Source organism: Palaemon carinicauda, chromosome 7, assembly GCF_036898095.1.
Source record: "Palaemon carinicauda isolate YSFRI2023 chromosome 7, ASM3689809v2, whole genome shotgun sequence".
In the NCBI taxonomy this organism is placed as follows: Eukaryota; Metazoa; Arthropoda; class Malacostraca; order Decapoda; family Palaemonidae; genus Palaemon; species Palaemon carinicauda.
Window position 1 is genome coordinate 95,620,578 of NC_090731.1, and position 13,892 is coordinate 95,634,469.

The window sequence follows — 13,892 nt, forward strand, 5'->3', positions numbered from 1 at the left end:
CGTTACAATCAGGATGTACCCTGGCTGCATTTCAGTTTGTATGGCTGCTGTGTGGTCTACTCCAACTGCTGTAAAGGGTTTCTCGAGGGTTGTTCTTTCCTTCGGTAGGGGGGGTGGTGGTGGCTGTTTCGACGAAGACTGGAAGGCGCGCCAACACTCCATACATTCCTTTACCACCCGCTTGGCAATAGAACGTAGACCCGCCGCCCAGCATTTCTGTCGAAAGATACCCATTAGAGTATTCACACCACAATGTAAATGCAATCGGTGTAAATATTTTAAGTAAACCCTAACTAAACGCCCTTTGGCTGGCAAGAGAATTAACTGAGTAATTTCTTCTAACTTGGACACTCGTCCTCTAGTACAAATGAGTCTATCTTTCATTACTAAATTCAACTGTCTTACTAGATTGACAACTTCACGAGGGGGTCTGACTCCACCCTCCAAGTATGCATAAACTGAAGGCAAATAATGTTTCTGCTCTAACAGAACAGCAATACTGAACGGATTCCGTTCTATTTTTGCAAACTTTAAAATTAGTCTGACTACTCTCAACAAGAATTGGAACCCTACTTCCCTTTTCAGGATGTCCCAAATCTCGCCTGGGGGGGTAGGACACGGCACAGTGTAAAATCCGGACGTCGGATGCCGTCCGGGAGAATAGAAAACCGCTTGTATCACCGGTAAAGGCGCCATAATACACCACTTTTTTTACACTGGTAATTTTCACTGGTACTTTCTGTTATTTCCTGAATAAATGTTCGAAAAATATTGATTTACTTGATTCATTGATTTATTTGATTCATTGTTGTAAATTTCTTGAAATTTTTTGTGTTTGTGATAAAACTTTTTACATTTACCTTTACATTAATTTCAATATTTACCTTTTCTTAATTGTTTAATTATTTCTTTCAATTGAGTATATTTGCTTATATTTATGGTTATGGGAAATAATATGGTGTAGGGTAGTGGATTAGTTGGTTAGACTGTCAACTGCCTCCCCGTGGCTCTGACTGGGCAACAGGCACAGGCTATTATAAAACAAATAAAAACGAATTGATTGATAAGATTTCAGTACATTCCAAGTGAAATAGGCTTCATTTCTTACATGTAGTATCCTGTGCCTGGCTAAAGTTGGCAACATTTTAATTGGTTAGTGGATCATACTAAACCTATTGGCAACTAAATGCAGGGTAAAGGGAGTGGTGGCCCTTTCTCCTTATGTTACTTTACAGCCGGGTAAATTCTTATCTGTGACTGCTGATTGGCGACGTCCGGCTTTTATCCTAACAGGGTAAAATAGCGGGCAGTTAAATAGTGTAATGTTGACGTCCGATTGAGATTATTCTCAATAACATGAAAATAAACCAATATTTTTCGAACAATTATTCAGAAAATAACAGAAAGTATCAGTGAACATTACCAGTCACAAAAAGAGGTGTATTTTCGCGTCTTTCCCGGTGATACAAGCGATTTTCTATTCTCCCGAACGGCATCCGACGTCCGGATTTTACACTGTGCCGTAGGACACATCTCCTGCCTTAACTCTTGTACCGCCGCTACTACGTGAGTTTGATGTAGCGGACTTCCTCCTTGCTGGGAACAGGCTTTCCCGTGGTCCTGAGGAATTCTGGACCGTTCCTCCACAGGGAGTTAACTAGCAGTTGCGGAGTCGTTGCACCTCTGGATAAGATATCGGCAGGGTTCTGATGACTAGGGACATGGTTCAGACTGAAGCTACAAACGTGCTGAATAAAAACAATCTCAACGTTACCTTGCTGTCAGTCCACATTACTATTTCTCGTGGCTCGATCAGTTCCTTGAGAGTTCTTGCTAATCTGCTGCCTAGCAACAAGGCCAGCAGCTCTAGCTCTAGGTCGACCGCACATCGGGACGTAGAGGACCTTAATTGTTCGTCTCTCTCTCTCTCTCTCTCTCTCTCTCTCTCTCTCTCTCTCTCTCTCTCTCTCTCTCTCTCTCTCTCTCTCTCTCAAAAGCTCATATTTTAAATTAGTCCTGTCCGGCTCTGGGAAGCGCTTGCGATCCGGTTCGAAGGACCAAATGTTGTGATTTTCACCAGTTTATTAAATCTACCCGATGTACTGGGCGGATCGCAAGGCCTCGAAGAGGCGAGATCCCCAAAACCTTCCAGGAGTTAACTAAAATACGGCGATAAAATTTACAATTTTATTATAAAAATAAACTCTGATACAAGACAAACAACATCCTTAAGCATTCACAAGACTTAATGAAAAACAAGGCTGACTCTTGGTAATGTAACACGTGCTCTTCAAGCACAAAGTCCACACCGGACTCATTAACAAACTGAAAATAGTGCCAATTCGAATTCAATACACAATGAATCACACACCAAATATCCCTATTCTTATTTAACTCAGGATTCAGATCCCCAATCACAAGGATCTCTACATTTAACTGCGATATAAAAACTACATGTCTTGCACACAAACTTATACTACAACCAACCTGGTACACGAGGTAGAGAGAAGAGAACAAATTAATAAATGACTTATCTTTAGGGGGGACGATGAAGCAAAGAGACCGAAGGAGGGTCGGCAGCTTGGAAGAAACCTTCGTTTTCCCGCCTTAACTAAAGTTTCCTTAGCAAAGTGGAGGGAAATCTTAGTTTATTTATTTGCAAGGGGTTTGACAATGCCTTTTTATTTACTACAGGATCGTAAAACAGTTAAGGCTTCGGCTGAGGGCCAGAATTTGTCCATATCCAATGACCTGGAAAGTCATTGACACTAAACACATACATAAGACATTTTTGTCACGTTGCCTCAATTTTACGTTAGATTCATCATTGATATATTATAAACAGACAATTTCCACAACACTCGCTCCTTCCCCACCAGGTGGTTAAGATTTAAGTTCTAATACAGTCGTGTATTAAACCTCAGTCTTTCGCCCGCGAGATCCCCTAGCCTTGCCCTCATTTGACGAAACGTTCATGAAGTCAAATGGCGGGACTTTCGAATGGCCAGTTCGAAAATTCCCGATAGCCACAAACAGGCAAAGCATCATCAATACGCTTAAGTAATTAAAATTCGTTAAAAATAACTGATAAATAAATAAATAAACAATTGTATTGTAACAATCATTGAAATAAATGTTTACATTGTACTTTCTTACAATTTCATTAACAAGATACGTGTCTAGTTTAAAAAGACCAGAACTGAGATATAAAATTTGATTATCAAAATATTTAATAAAAGCAGATTCAATAAAATTTCTTTTAACAAGGTTTTTACAAAATACAATCTCCGAGGAGTTTTCCCAGTTAATACAGTGCTCAAAATAGTTCATTTGGACAAACAGGGCACTGAACTCTACAACCTTTCTGCATACTAGCCTGTCTTAGTTGTCGCTGTGATTGATCTGTTCTTCCCTGAATAAAGCTCACAAACTAAAGCTGCGTCATAGATTTCTCAAGAATTGTTTACAGGAACATGTGGTGCCCAGATCGTTCATCTCACGAAGACTGCTTAAATAAGCTGACAGACCTTTGATGAATGTCAGTGCCCACTTCTACAGAAATATATTGAAATCACGAAAATTGAAGTTCAAAAAGCTTTCTGTATTTTGAGTGAAAAACATTGTTGTTTTCATATGCTTATTCCAGTAAACTGGAAACATCTGCTAATGATTATAATTATAGAAAACTGAGAACAGAGTGCCGAAGAAGGAATAACCGATAAAAAAAAAAAAAACTAAAAGTGTTGATAGAGGAGAACAGTGATTAGAATAAGCATGCTAGCCCCGATTTTGTCTTGTAAACCTTTACAAGATAATGTTTATATTGCACTAGGTTATGGTTTAAGTTTTTCTTTCTCTAAAGGAGATATTAATTATGTCGATGTCGCAAACTCTTTTTGATATCTGGAAAGAAATGGCAATTTGTCAAGTGATGATGTAAACACTTGTAATGTAAAGAATTTTCTTCACTTTTCTTCTTCCTTTTGTATTTTTGGCTCTCTACTAATAATACTGTTGCTACCCCTTAAAACTCCTTTCCTACATTAAGTTTTCTTTATAAAAACATTGGGAGAACTATTTTAAAAACTAACTAAACTGTTGACAATAGCGTACGCCATGCTCGTGACGTCACAGGTAGATACGCGCAGTAAAGGCCTTGGGGCTCAGCCACACCGAGCGCAACTAGTGGCGCGGTTAGCAGGAAAAGGTTCCTGTGGCAAATTGAAACCTAAGGTATCTTATGTGGGTGGCCAGATAGGAGGCGCGAGAAGCCTCCAACTACTGCAGCTTCTGCCAAGCTATGTTTCATGTTTTAAAAAACCGCGGCGGTTCGAGCGTCTTCACCCAAGATTACACCAATTTTCATCAGTTCCTGAAGGGGTACGCGTTCAGTTGTTAATTTTCAGACATAACTAATCAACAATTTATTGGAAGGTGTTTCGGAGAGCAAAAACAAATGAGATAAATGGAAGTTATGGCAATTAACTGCAAATGGATGGTAATGAAATAGTGGGTAGGCCTATGACTTTTTGTGCTTTGCAAACCTATTTAATCACCATTTAGTTAAATATATATATATATATATATATATATATATATATATATATATATATATATATATATATGTATATATATATATATATATATATATATATATATATATATATATATATATATATATATATATATATATATATATATAATTAAAAGATGAAATAGAGAAATTTCAAATGTAAAAAGAATCGTATGCAGCCTACCTCTAAATGATATATCTTATGCAAATGCTTATAAGGACAGTAAGACGAGCTATCACCAACAACTGACGGTTTATTCAAACAGGTGCGAGTATATAATACAAGGTGCGGACGGAAATGTAGCATGCGCGCTGGTGCCAATCGTGCTTGAACCAACCGCCACAAAAAGTGTGTTTCTTCACACGTACAAATACTCGAAATATAAGTCAATAAAATAATGTAACAAAATGAGAAATACATGAAATTGTAGCTCTGAGGGAGCAGAACAAATATATATAATTAGCCACACCGTGGCGAAAGGAGTATTCAAATGAAATGGAGAATTTGATGAGAATGCTGAACGAAGGAGGGAGCGATGTCCTTACAAGTACTCCCCCCCCCCAAGACATCAGGCGGCGTAGAAGGCTGATGAGGCTAGTCTTCGTATCGTTTCGGGCGTCGGAGGGTTCCTCTTGTTTTTGAAAGAAGGGGCGCGTCCGCGGTCGGCGTATGGATCTCTACCTCTCATCGTCATTTGTTGCTCTTCTTCTCATTGGGCGCCTTGTTTTGAGGTGGCACTCTGGATCTGCCAGGTCCCGTGGAGGCAGTGTCGTTTCCTTCAAGAAACGCCGGTATCACGCGGTCTATTGAGACCCAGTCCTCTTGGTTGTGCACGTCGAGAAGGAAGGCTTTCGTCATTTTACTGATGACTCGGTAGGGGCCGCGATAGGGTCTGGTCAGCAGCTGTTGATGAGCGTCGACGCGGACGAAAACATATCCGCAGTCGCCCAGGTTCCTCGGCTTGAAATGCTTAGTTCTGTCCTGGTAAGTTTTAAGACATGGCCTGAACTTCCTGGTGATGTCCCTAAGATGATCCAGCTGCGTGTCGTCGGTTGATGTGGATAAGAATTCCCCAGGAACTGCGAGCGCCTCTCCGTAAACCTTTACAGCGGGGGATGGCTCGCCATCTGCGAGAGGGGCGGTGCGAAGGCCGAGAAGTACCCAAGGGAGTCGTGATTTCCAGTCCGCTTCGGTACTGCTCGCCATCAGGGACTCCTTGAGGACGCAATAAGTTCGTTCGACCATGCCGTTTGCTGCGGGGTTGTATGCCGTGGTGCTGTGGAGTGTCACTCCCATCAGGTTTGCTAGAGCGAGCCATATCTCTGACAGGGAAGCCGGGCCTCTGTCCATCGTGATGTCGTCAGGAATGCCAAATTTGCTCACCCAGCTCGACAAAAGGGCTTTGGCGCATGCTTGTGTCGTAGCTTCGGTCATCGTGATGCTTCTAAGCACCTCGTGGAGCGATCGATGATTGCCAGCAGGTAGCGAGCAGATCCCGAAGGCGGCAACGGTCCCACGACGTCGATGTGGATGTGACCGAAACGCCTTTTCGGTTGGGGAAATTTACCTATCCCCGATTCGGTGTGACGGCTGATCTTGCTTGTCTGGCAACTGATGCATGTCTTCGCCCATTCCCAAGCGTCCTTTTTTATCCCTGGCCAGATGAACTTCTCAGACAGGAGGCGAGCAGTGGTACGTCCCGAGGGGTGTGAAAGTCCATGCAAGATGTTGGATTTCTTTCTTCTGCAGGAAGAGGGAATCCAGGGACGTGGGCGGCCGGTGCTGGTGTCGCAGAGAATGGTTACTCCTGCCAGCTCGAGGGGAATTGCAGTTAGCTTGAGCGCAGATGGCCCCGTCAGGGGATCCTGTGCCTCTTGGTCGTTGCGCTGCTCGGATGCGAGGTCGGCGTAGTCAATTCCCAGGTGGATTGCGTCGATTTCAATCCTTGAAAGGGCGTCTGTGACTGGGTTTTTCTTTCCATGAACGTAGCTTATGGTGCACCCGAATTCAGCGATTGTTGCGAGATGGCGTTGTTGTCGGGAGGACCATGCGTCAGTCGATTTTGTGAAGGCGTGTACGAGGGGTTGATGGTCCGTCGCGATGGTGAAGGGTGTGCCCTCCAGGATGTGTCTGAAGTGGTGGACGGCGAGGTAGACGGTGAGGAGCTCCCTGTCGAAGGTGCTGTATCTTGTTTCGGTGGGTTTCAGCGTTCTGCTGAAGAATGCCAACGGTCGTGGAGAACCATCGACAAGCTGTTCCAGCACAGCTCCACAGGCGACGTTGCTGGCGTCGGTCGTCAGTCGCAGAGGGGCGTTGTCGTCGAAGTAAGCCAGGGTGGTGGCGTTCGCGAGGGCGTCCTTTGTCCTGGTGAATACGTGTTGTTGTGGGGAACCCCACTTAAGTTTCTTCGCCTTTCCCTTCTGGATGTCATCGAGGGGGGTCAGGGTCTGTGCGATGTTGGGGATAAAGCGCCTTTAGTAATTGACCATCCCCAGGAACTCCTGAAGTTGGCGGGTGGTCGTAGGTGTCGGGAACTTCCTGATGGTGTCCACCTTGGTTTTCATGGGTTTTACCCCACTCGAGGACACACAATGACCAAGAAAGTCCACTCCTTCAGCGCTGAATGTGCATTTATCGAAACGTACAACCAGGCCATTCTCCTGTAGGCGTTTGAGAACGGTGCGGACGTGCCTCTGGTGTTCCCCCTTGGTCCTTGGGAATATCAGGATGTCGTCGACGTAGCAGACGCTGAATGGTAGGTCGCCCAAGATGCTGTCCATTAGGCGTTGGAAGGTCGCCCCCGTATTGCGTAGACAGAAGGTTGAGTATGCGAAGGAATAGGATCCGAACAGTGTCACAATGGCAGTCTTCGGGCTGTCCTCTGGAAATACGGGGACCTGGAAGTAAGACTTGAGAAGGTCCATCTTGGTGAAGTGTTTCGCGCCATGCAACGCATTCGTCAGGTCCTGCATGTTGGGCAGAGGGTAGTGGTCGGGCGTTGTGATGAGGTTGAGGCACATGTAGTCACCGCAAGGTCTCCAGGTCCCGTCAGGCTTCTTTACCATGTGGAGGGGAGATCCCCAGGGGCTCAATGCTTTCTTACAGGTACCCATGCGTTCCATGTCCTCAAAGGCGTGTTTGGCGTCCCTCAGCTTCTGGGTCGGGAGGCGGCGGAATTTGGCGTGTGTAGGAGGTCCCGTCGTCGTGATGTGGTGGTAGATCCCGTGCTTGGAGGGGGATCCCAGCGATTGGCGGAGCTCGGGCTTGAAAATGTCAAGAAATTCCTGCAGAAGGTCGGCATAGGGCTGCGTCATTACAGCGGATACGGACGTTGTGGCAGGACCGGGTCTTAGGGCGCAGAACCGGTAGGTTCCTGTGTCGATGAGGCGTTTCCCAGCAACGTCGACGAGTAGTCCGTGGTGAGCGAGGAAATCTGCACCGAGGAGGGGGCGACTGACGTCAGCGATGGCGAAGGGCCAGGAATACGCACAGCCCATGATAGATATCTTGAGGACCCTAGTCCCATATGGGAGACCCGTTGGCGGCTACGAGCGAGGGGGCGTCTTTGCTGGGACCACGGTCTAGGTCGGCTTGTGACGGCTGGAACGTTGACTGCATAGTGCCGGTGTCGACCATAAGTCTACGGTTAGAGACGGTGTCGAGGATATAAAAACCATTCTTGCTTTGGTTTCCTGCAGCTGCGATGGTGGTAGGTGGTTTCTTCTGGTGTCTCCTTCTAGGGAAATTGCATGGTGCCCTACATTTCTGGGCATCGCTGCCAAACTGCTGATGGTAGAAACACCACGCTGGATTAGGCCTAGGGCTCGGGCGTGTCGGTTGCGGTGGTTTCCTCCTTGCCAGAGCGTTGATCTCGTCGTCGTCAGGAGGCGTTGCTGAAGAGTCTATGGAAGAGCAGCTGAAGGAGGCGAATGAAGACGATACTAATGATGCCCCAAGGTGGGATGCTTTGGAAGCCTCGTGGAGCTTCTGAGCCTTCAACAGGAGTTCGTTCATCGGAAGCGTGTCGGCGTCCGTCAATTGGGCCCTCATGTCCTGTGGCAGGCGTCGAAGGAAAATCTCGCGAGATGGGCTAATCTCGCGCCGTCGGCCGTTGTTGTCGGTCTCGGGAAGCATTAGCAGGCCGGTCAACTCGTCCCACGCCTCGACAGGAGAGGTGTCACCTATGGGTTTGCCGGCGAGATCCAGGACCTTCTGTGCCTTCGCTGAAACAGAGAGTGAGTAGATACCGATTAGTTTCATTCTCAGGTCGTCGTAGGAAACTTGGCCAGCCTGGACGTCGAGCCATGGGGAAATCTTGTCGAATACCTCCTCTGGGATGGAGGTGAGAATGATGTCGGCCTTGGCGCAGGAGTCGCTGAGCCTAGCAACTCGGAAGAGTACGTCTGCTCTCAGGAACCAGGAAGCGGTGTTGTGTTGAGAAAACGGCGGCAGTTTGACTTTGGGCGTGGAGGCGAGGCCGTTGGGCGTGATGGGCTGGTTGAAACCGCCATTGTGGTCAGTCGACGAGTCGGCGAAGAGGTGAGAAGCTGAGATGTCGGATAAGCTCATCCTACTGCCTTACAAATGCACCGAGGTGTGGGAACACCAAAGGCCGAAGTTCACGCTTAAGGTAACGGAGTAAAAGAAGGTAGCACGGCCGTAGTGAGTCCGTTAATGGCAAAGCCAAAACCGCTCATGCTACTTCAACTCCGGGGTCACCAGTTATAAGGACAGTAAGACGAGCTATCACCAACAACTAACGGTTAATTCAAACAGGTGCGAGAATATAATACAAGGTGCGGACGGAAATGTAGCATGCGCACTGGCACCAATCGTGCTTGAACCAACCGCCACAAAAAGTGTGTTTCTTCACACGTACAAATACTCGAAATACAAGTCAATGAAATAATGTAACAAAATGAGAAATACATGAAATTGTAGCTCTGAGGGAGCAGAACAAATATATGCAATTAGCGACAGTGTGACGAAAGGAGAATTCAAATGAAATGGAGAATTTGATGAGAATGCTGAACGACGGAGAGAGCGATGTCCTTACATGCTAGTTAATTCTGGAATGAAAGGGACAATGATTTTTCGTGAACTTTATTATATTTGAAGCAATTATAATACCTAGTAAGAGAAAGATTGAGGTTGTCTATAGTGCTAGGTTTGTCTTTTGAGCCTGAATCCAGGAAGGATGTTGCCATCGAAAGGCTTGTGAAATACGCAGAGATTCATTAAATCTGTCGTCGCACAAACGAGACTGGCAACATTAATTTTAGAATTAACTTATTTTCCCTTTTCTGTTTATTTAAATCGTGAATCCAGACTCTTGTATAATCTATTGTTCAGTTAAAAATAAAGATTTTCAATCAAAAGTAATTTCCTACTCAACATCATCGTCATGTTTGCGAGGAAGGCTACCTTTGACTGCTGGGAGTGAGGAGGGAAGAGGTGTGCCAGTTCCGGTGTGGCCACCCAACATTTTGTCGCTGGCCTGCCGCTCATGTCATGCAACTCATCGGGCATGGTGGGCTCGGCCACACCGAGTGGAACTAGCGGCACGGTTAGCGGGAAGAGGTTCCCGCGGCAAATTGAAACCTAAGGTATCTTATGTAGGTGGCCAGATAGGAGGCGTGAGAAGCCTCGAACCGCTGCAGCTGCCGCCAAGCTAGGTTTCATGTTTTAAAAAACCGTGACGTTTCGAGCATCTTCACTCAAGATTGCACCATTTTTCATCCGTTCCTGAAGGGGTACGCGTTCAGTTGTTCATTTCTAGCCACAATTAATCAACAATTTATTAGGAGGTGTTTCCGAGAGCAAAAATGAATTAAATAAATGGAAGTTATGGCAATCAACTGCAAATGGATGGTAATAAAATAGTGGGTAGGACTACACCTTTTTATGTTTTGCAACCTATTTAATCACCATTTAGTTTATATATATATATATATATATATATATATATATATATATATATATATATATATATATATATATATATATATATATATATATATATATATATATATATATATATATATATATATATGTGTGTGTGTGTGTGTGTGTGTGCACACAAAAGATCTAAAAGATAAAGTAGAGAAATTACTAATGTAAAAAGCATCGTATGTAGGCTACCTTTAAACAATATATCCTATGCAAATGCTAGTTAATTCTGGAATGAAAGGAAAATAATTTTTCGTGAACTTTATCATATTTGAAGCAATTATAATACCTGGTAATAGACTGGGGTTGTCTATAGTTCAACGTTTGTTTTTTTAGCCTAAATCCAGGAAGGATGTTGCCATCAAAGAATCAAAAGACTTGTGAAATACGCAGATATTCATTAAATCTGTCGTCGTACAAACGAGACTGGCAACATTAATTTTAAAATTAACTTATTTTCCTTTCTCTGTTTATTAAAATCGTGAATCCAGACTCTTTTATAATCTATTGTTCACTTTAAAATAAAGATTTTCAATCAGAAGTAATTTCCTACTAAACACCATCGTCATGTTTCTGAGGAAGGCTATCTTTGACTGCTGGGACTAGTGAGGAGGCAAGAGAGGTGTGGCGGTTCCGGTGTGACCACCCAGTGTTTTGTCGCTGGCCTGCCTCCCATGTTATGCCGCTACTGCGCCGCTCATCGCGCTTGGTGTACCACACCAAGCGCGATGAGTGTCGCAGTAGCGGCAGGCCAGCGACAAAATGTTGGGTGGCCACACTGGAACTGCCACACCTCTCTTGCCTCCTCATTTCCAGCAATCAAAGATAGCCTTCCTCGCAAAGATGACAAAGGTGCTTAGTAGGAAATTACTTCCGATTAAAAATCTTTGTTTTAAACTGAACAATAGATTATACAAGAGGTTCCCGCGGCAAATTAAAACCTAAGGTATCTTACGTAGGTGGCCAGATAGGTGGCAGAAATGGGATCCTAAAGTTCGAGGGCTATTCATGATAATAAGGACAAAGTTTCGTTACGATGGGGTACTTATAACATACGTGATAGGTACCACGTGATCACCTGCTACCACTCTCAGAGGTATGGACATCTTGAAAAAGATTCCAAGTCTAAGAATGATGATAAAGTCTGCGGGAAATGTTCAGGAAAACATTCCACCAAGGAGTGTAATTCACAAGTGTCAAAGTGTATAAACTGCACAAAGTTAAACAAACCAAGTGGCCACATAGTAAATTCTAGAGACTGCAAAGCTTATGACTTGGAACTGAAAAGACTAGTAGAAAATACTGATCATGGTTACTAAGGATGTCATAAACTGTGGCTATGTAAATATATAATCTGCAGGTAATACGACTATTCAAATTCGAGAATTGATAAACGAGAAGTATTTGGATATGATAGCATTATCTGAAACATGATTAAACAACTTGGACAAGGCAAAGATCACTGAAATGAACGCTCACCCCCCCAACACGCATGCCTCCTTTCACATACCGAGAGAAGGAAGGTCTGGTGGGGTGCCAGACTCTTTATTCATAAAAGTTACCCAAATCTCAAAATGATGAAAAGAACTAGTGTAACAAGCTTTGAATATATAGAAATAAACTTTACAAAAAAAAAAAAAAAAAAAAAAATAGAAGAAAAATATCCTTTGTAACAATCTACAGTGTCTTTTCATAACAATGACGATTTAACAGTAAATCCCAATACAGCTTATGATTCATGATGCGCGCAGTATTGAATGGATGCGTGGAAAAACGACTTTTTCAACACAAACCCGCACCGCCAACGTGTTGATTTCTGCTGCAGTGATCAGCAGTGATGCCAGCACTGGTTTTCTCCACCTAGATCTGGTTTTTTCGCATCCTACCTGGGTTTCTGGGTTTATTTAGTAGGTAAATTAATGAAATCTGGATTTTTCTTTTCAATTGCCATAAAGTGTATATATATATATATATATATATATATATATATATATATATATATATATATATATATATATATATATATATATATATATATATATATATATATATATATATATATATATATATATATATATATATATATATATATATATATATATATATATATATATATATATATATATATATATATATATATATATATATATATATATGTGTGTGTGTGTGTGTGTGTGTGTGTGTGTGTGTGTGTATAAAGATAAAAATTCTCAATGTCAATAATAACTTCTGACTTAATAAATAAAAAAATTCATTAGTTGCACAAGTGAATCCCAGCAACAAAATGTTACACAAGGACATTGAAAATATGTAGGCTACCTAGGAGGGAGAACAATGGCCCTGTTACATAAGGAACCGCTAGTTTCCAGTGATTGTATTTTCAGATTTAAGAAGGATTACCAGAAATTCTTGATAGAACTATGTTTGCAAATAAAAAAAGAGATTCTCTTTTGATGATGAAAGCGTAATTGCTAGGCTTAAAATTCTAGACCCAAAGATAGCCAGCGATCCCAAATCTCCTATGTCAATGGCAAATCTAGCAATTCATTTTAGTAATCTAATTTCTGAAGATCAGCTAAATGATCTTGATGATGAATGAAGGAGCTTTAGATTATCGACAGAGTTGCACAGCTCAACTGAAAATATGAAGATACCAGAGTACTGGAGTAACTTGGGTACAATAAAGAATGCTCTTAGCCAACCTAAATATGAACTACTATCACGTTTCATGACGGACCTATCAGTTCTTCCCCATTCCTCGGCTTATGTCGAGAGAATTTTTTTCACAAATTAATTGTGTTAAAACAAAAACAACAAATAAATTGAAACCTGAAACTGCAAGAGACAGGATTCTTGCGAGACAAAGAATCACTAAGCACAACAAGACATGCGTGACATGGAAACCAAAACAAGAGTTAATGCATGATCTTCAGGAAGGAACAACACACTGTAGATAGATATTTTTAAAGGTTGAAAAGTGCAAAGACCAGTAGCAAAATGGCCACTCTTCATGAAGATTCTGATGATGAGATATAGGTCTATAGTAAGTAGCATTGATGTTTATGACAATTTAGAGATAGAGTATAGTAGTTTTAGAGAGTCATTTGCTATCTGTTTTTTTTTTTTAATGGGATCTGGGTTCATCTGAGCTTGTGGTCTAGGTTTTTTTAACCCTTTAAATTCCACCCTAGGTTTTATGGGAAACTTCAAAAATCCTTTTAGTATGTTGTTATATTGGTAAATGCAAGACCTTTTACCTCCTGTGTATTTTCTTATAAATGTCAAAATTAGCTAAATAATTGGATGCAATGAAATATCCCATATGGGTACCTTGGGCGAGTGTAGGCATACCATGCTAATTCCATATGG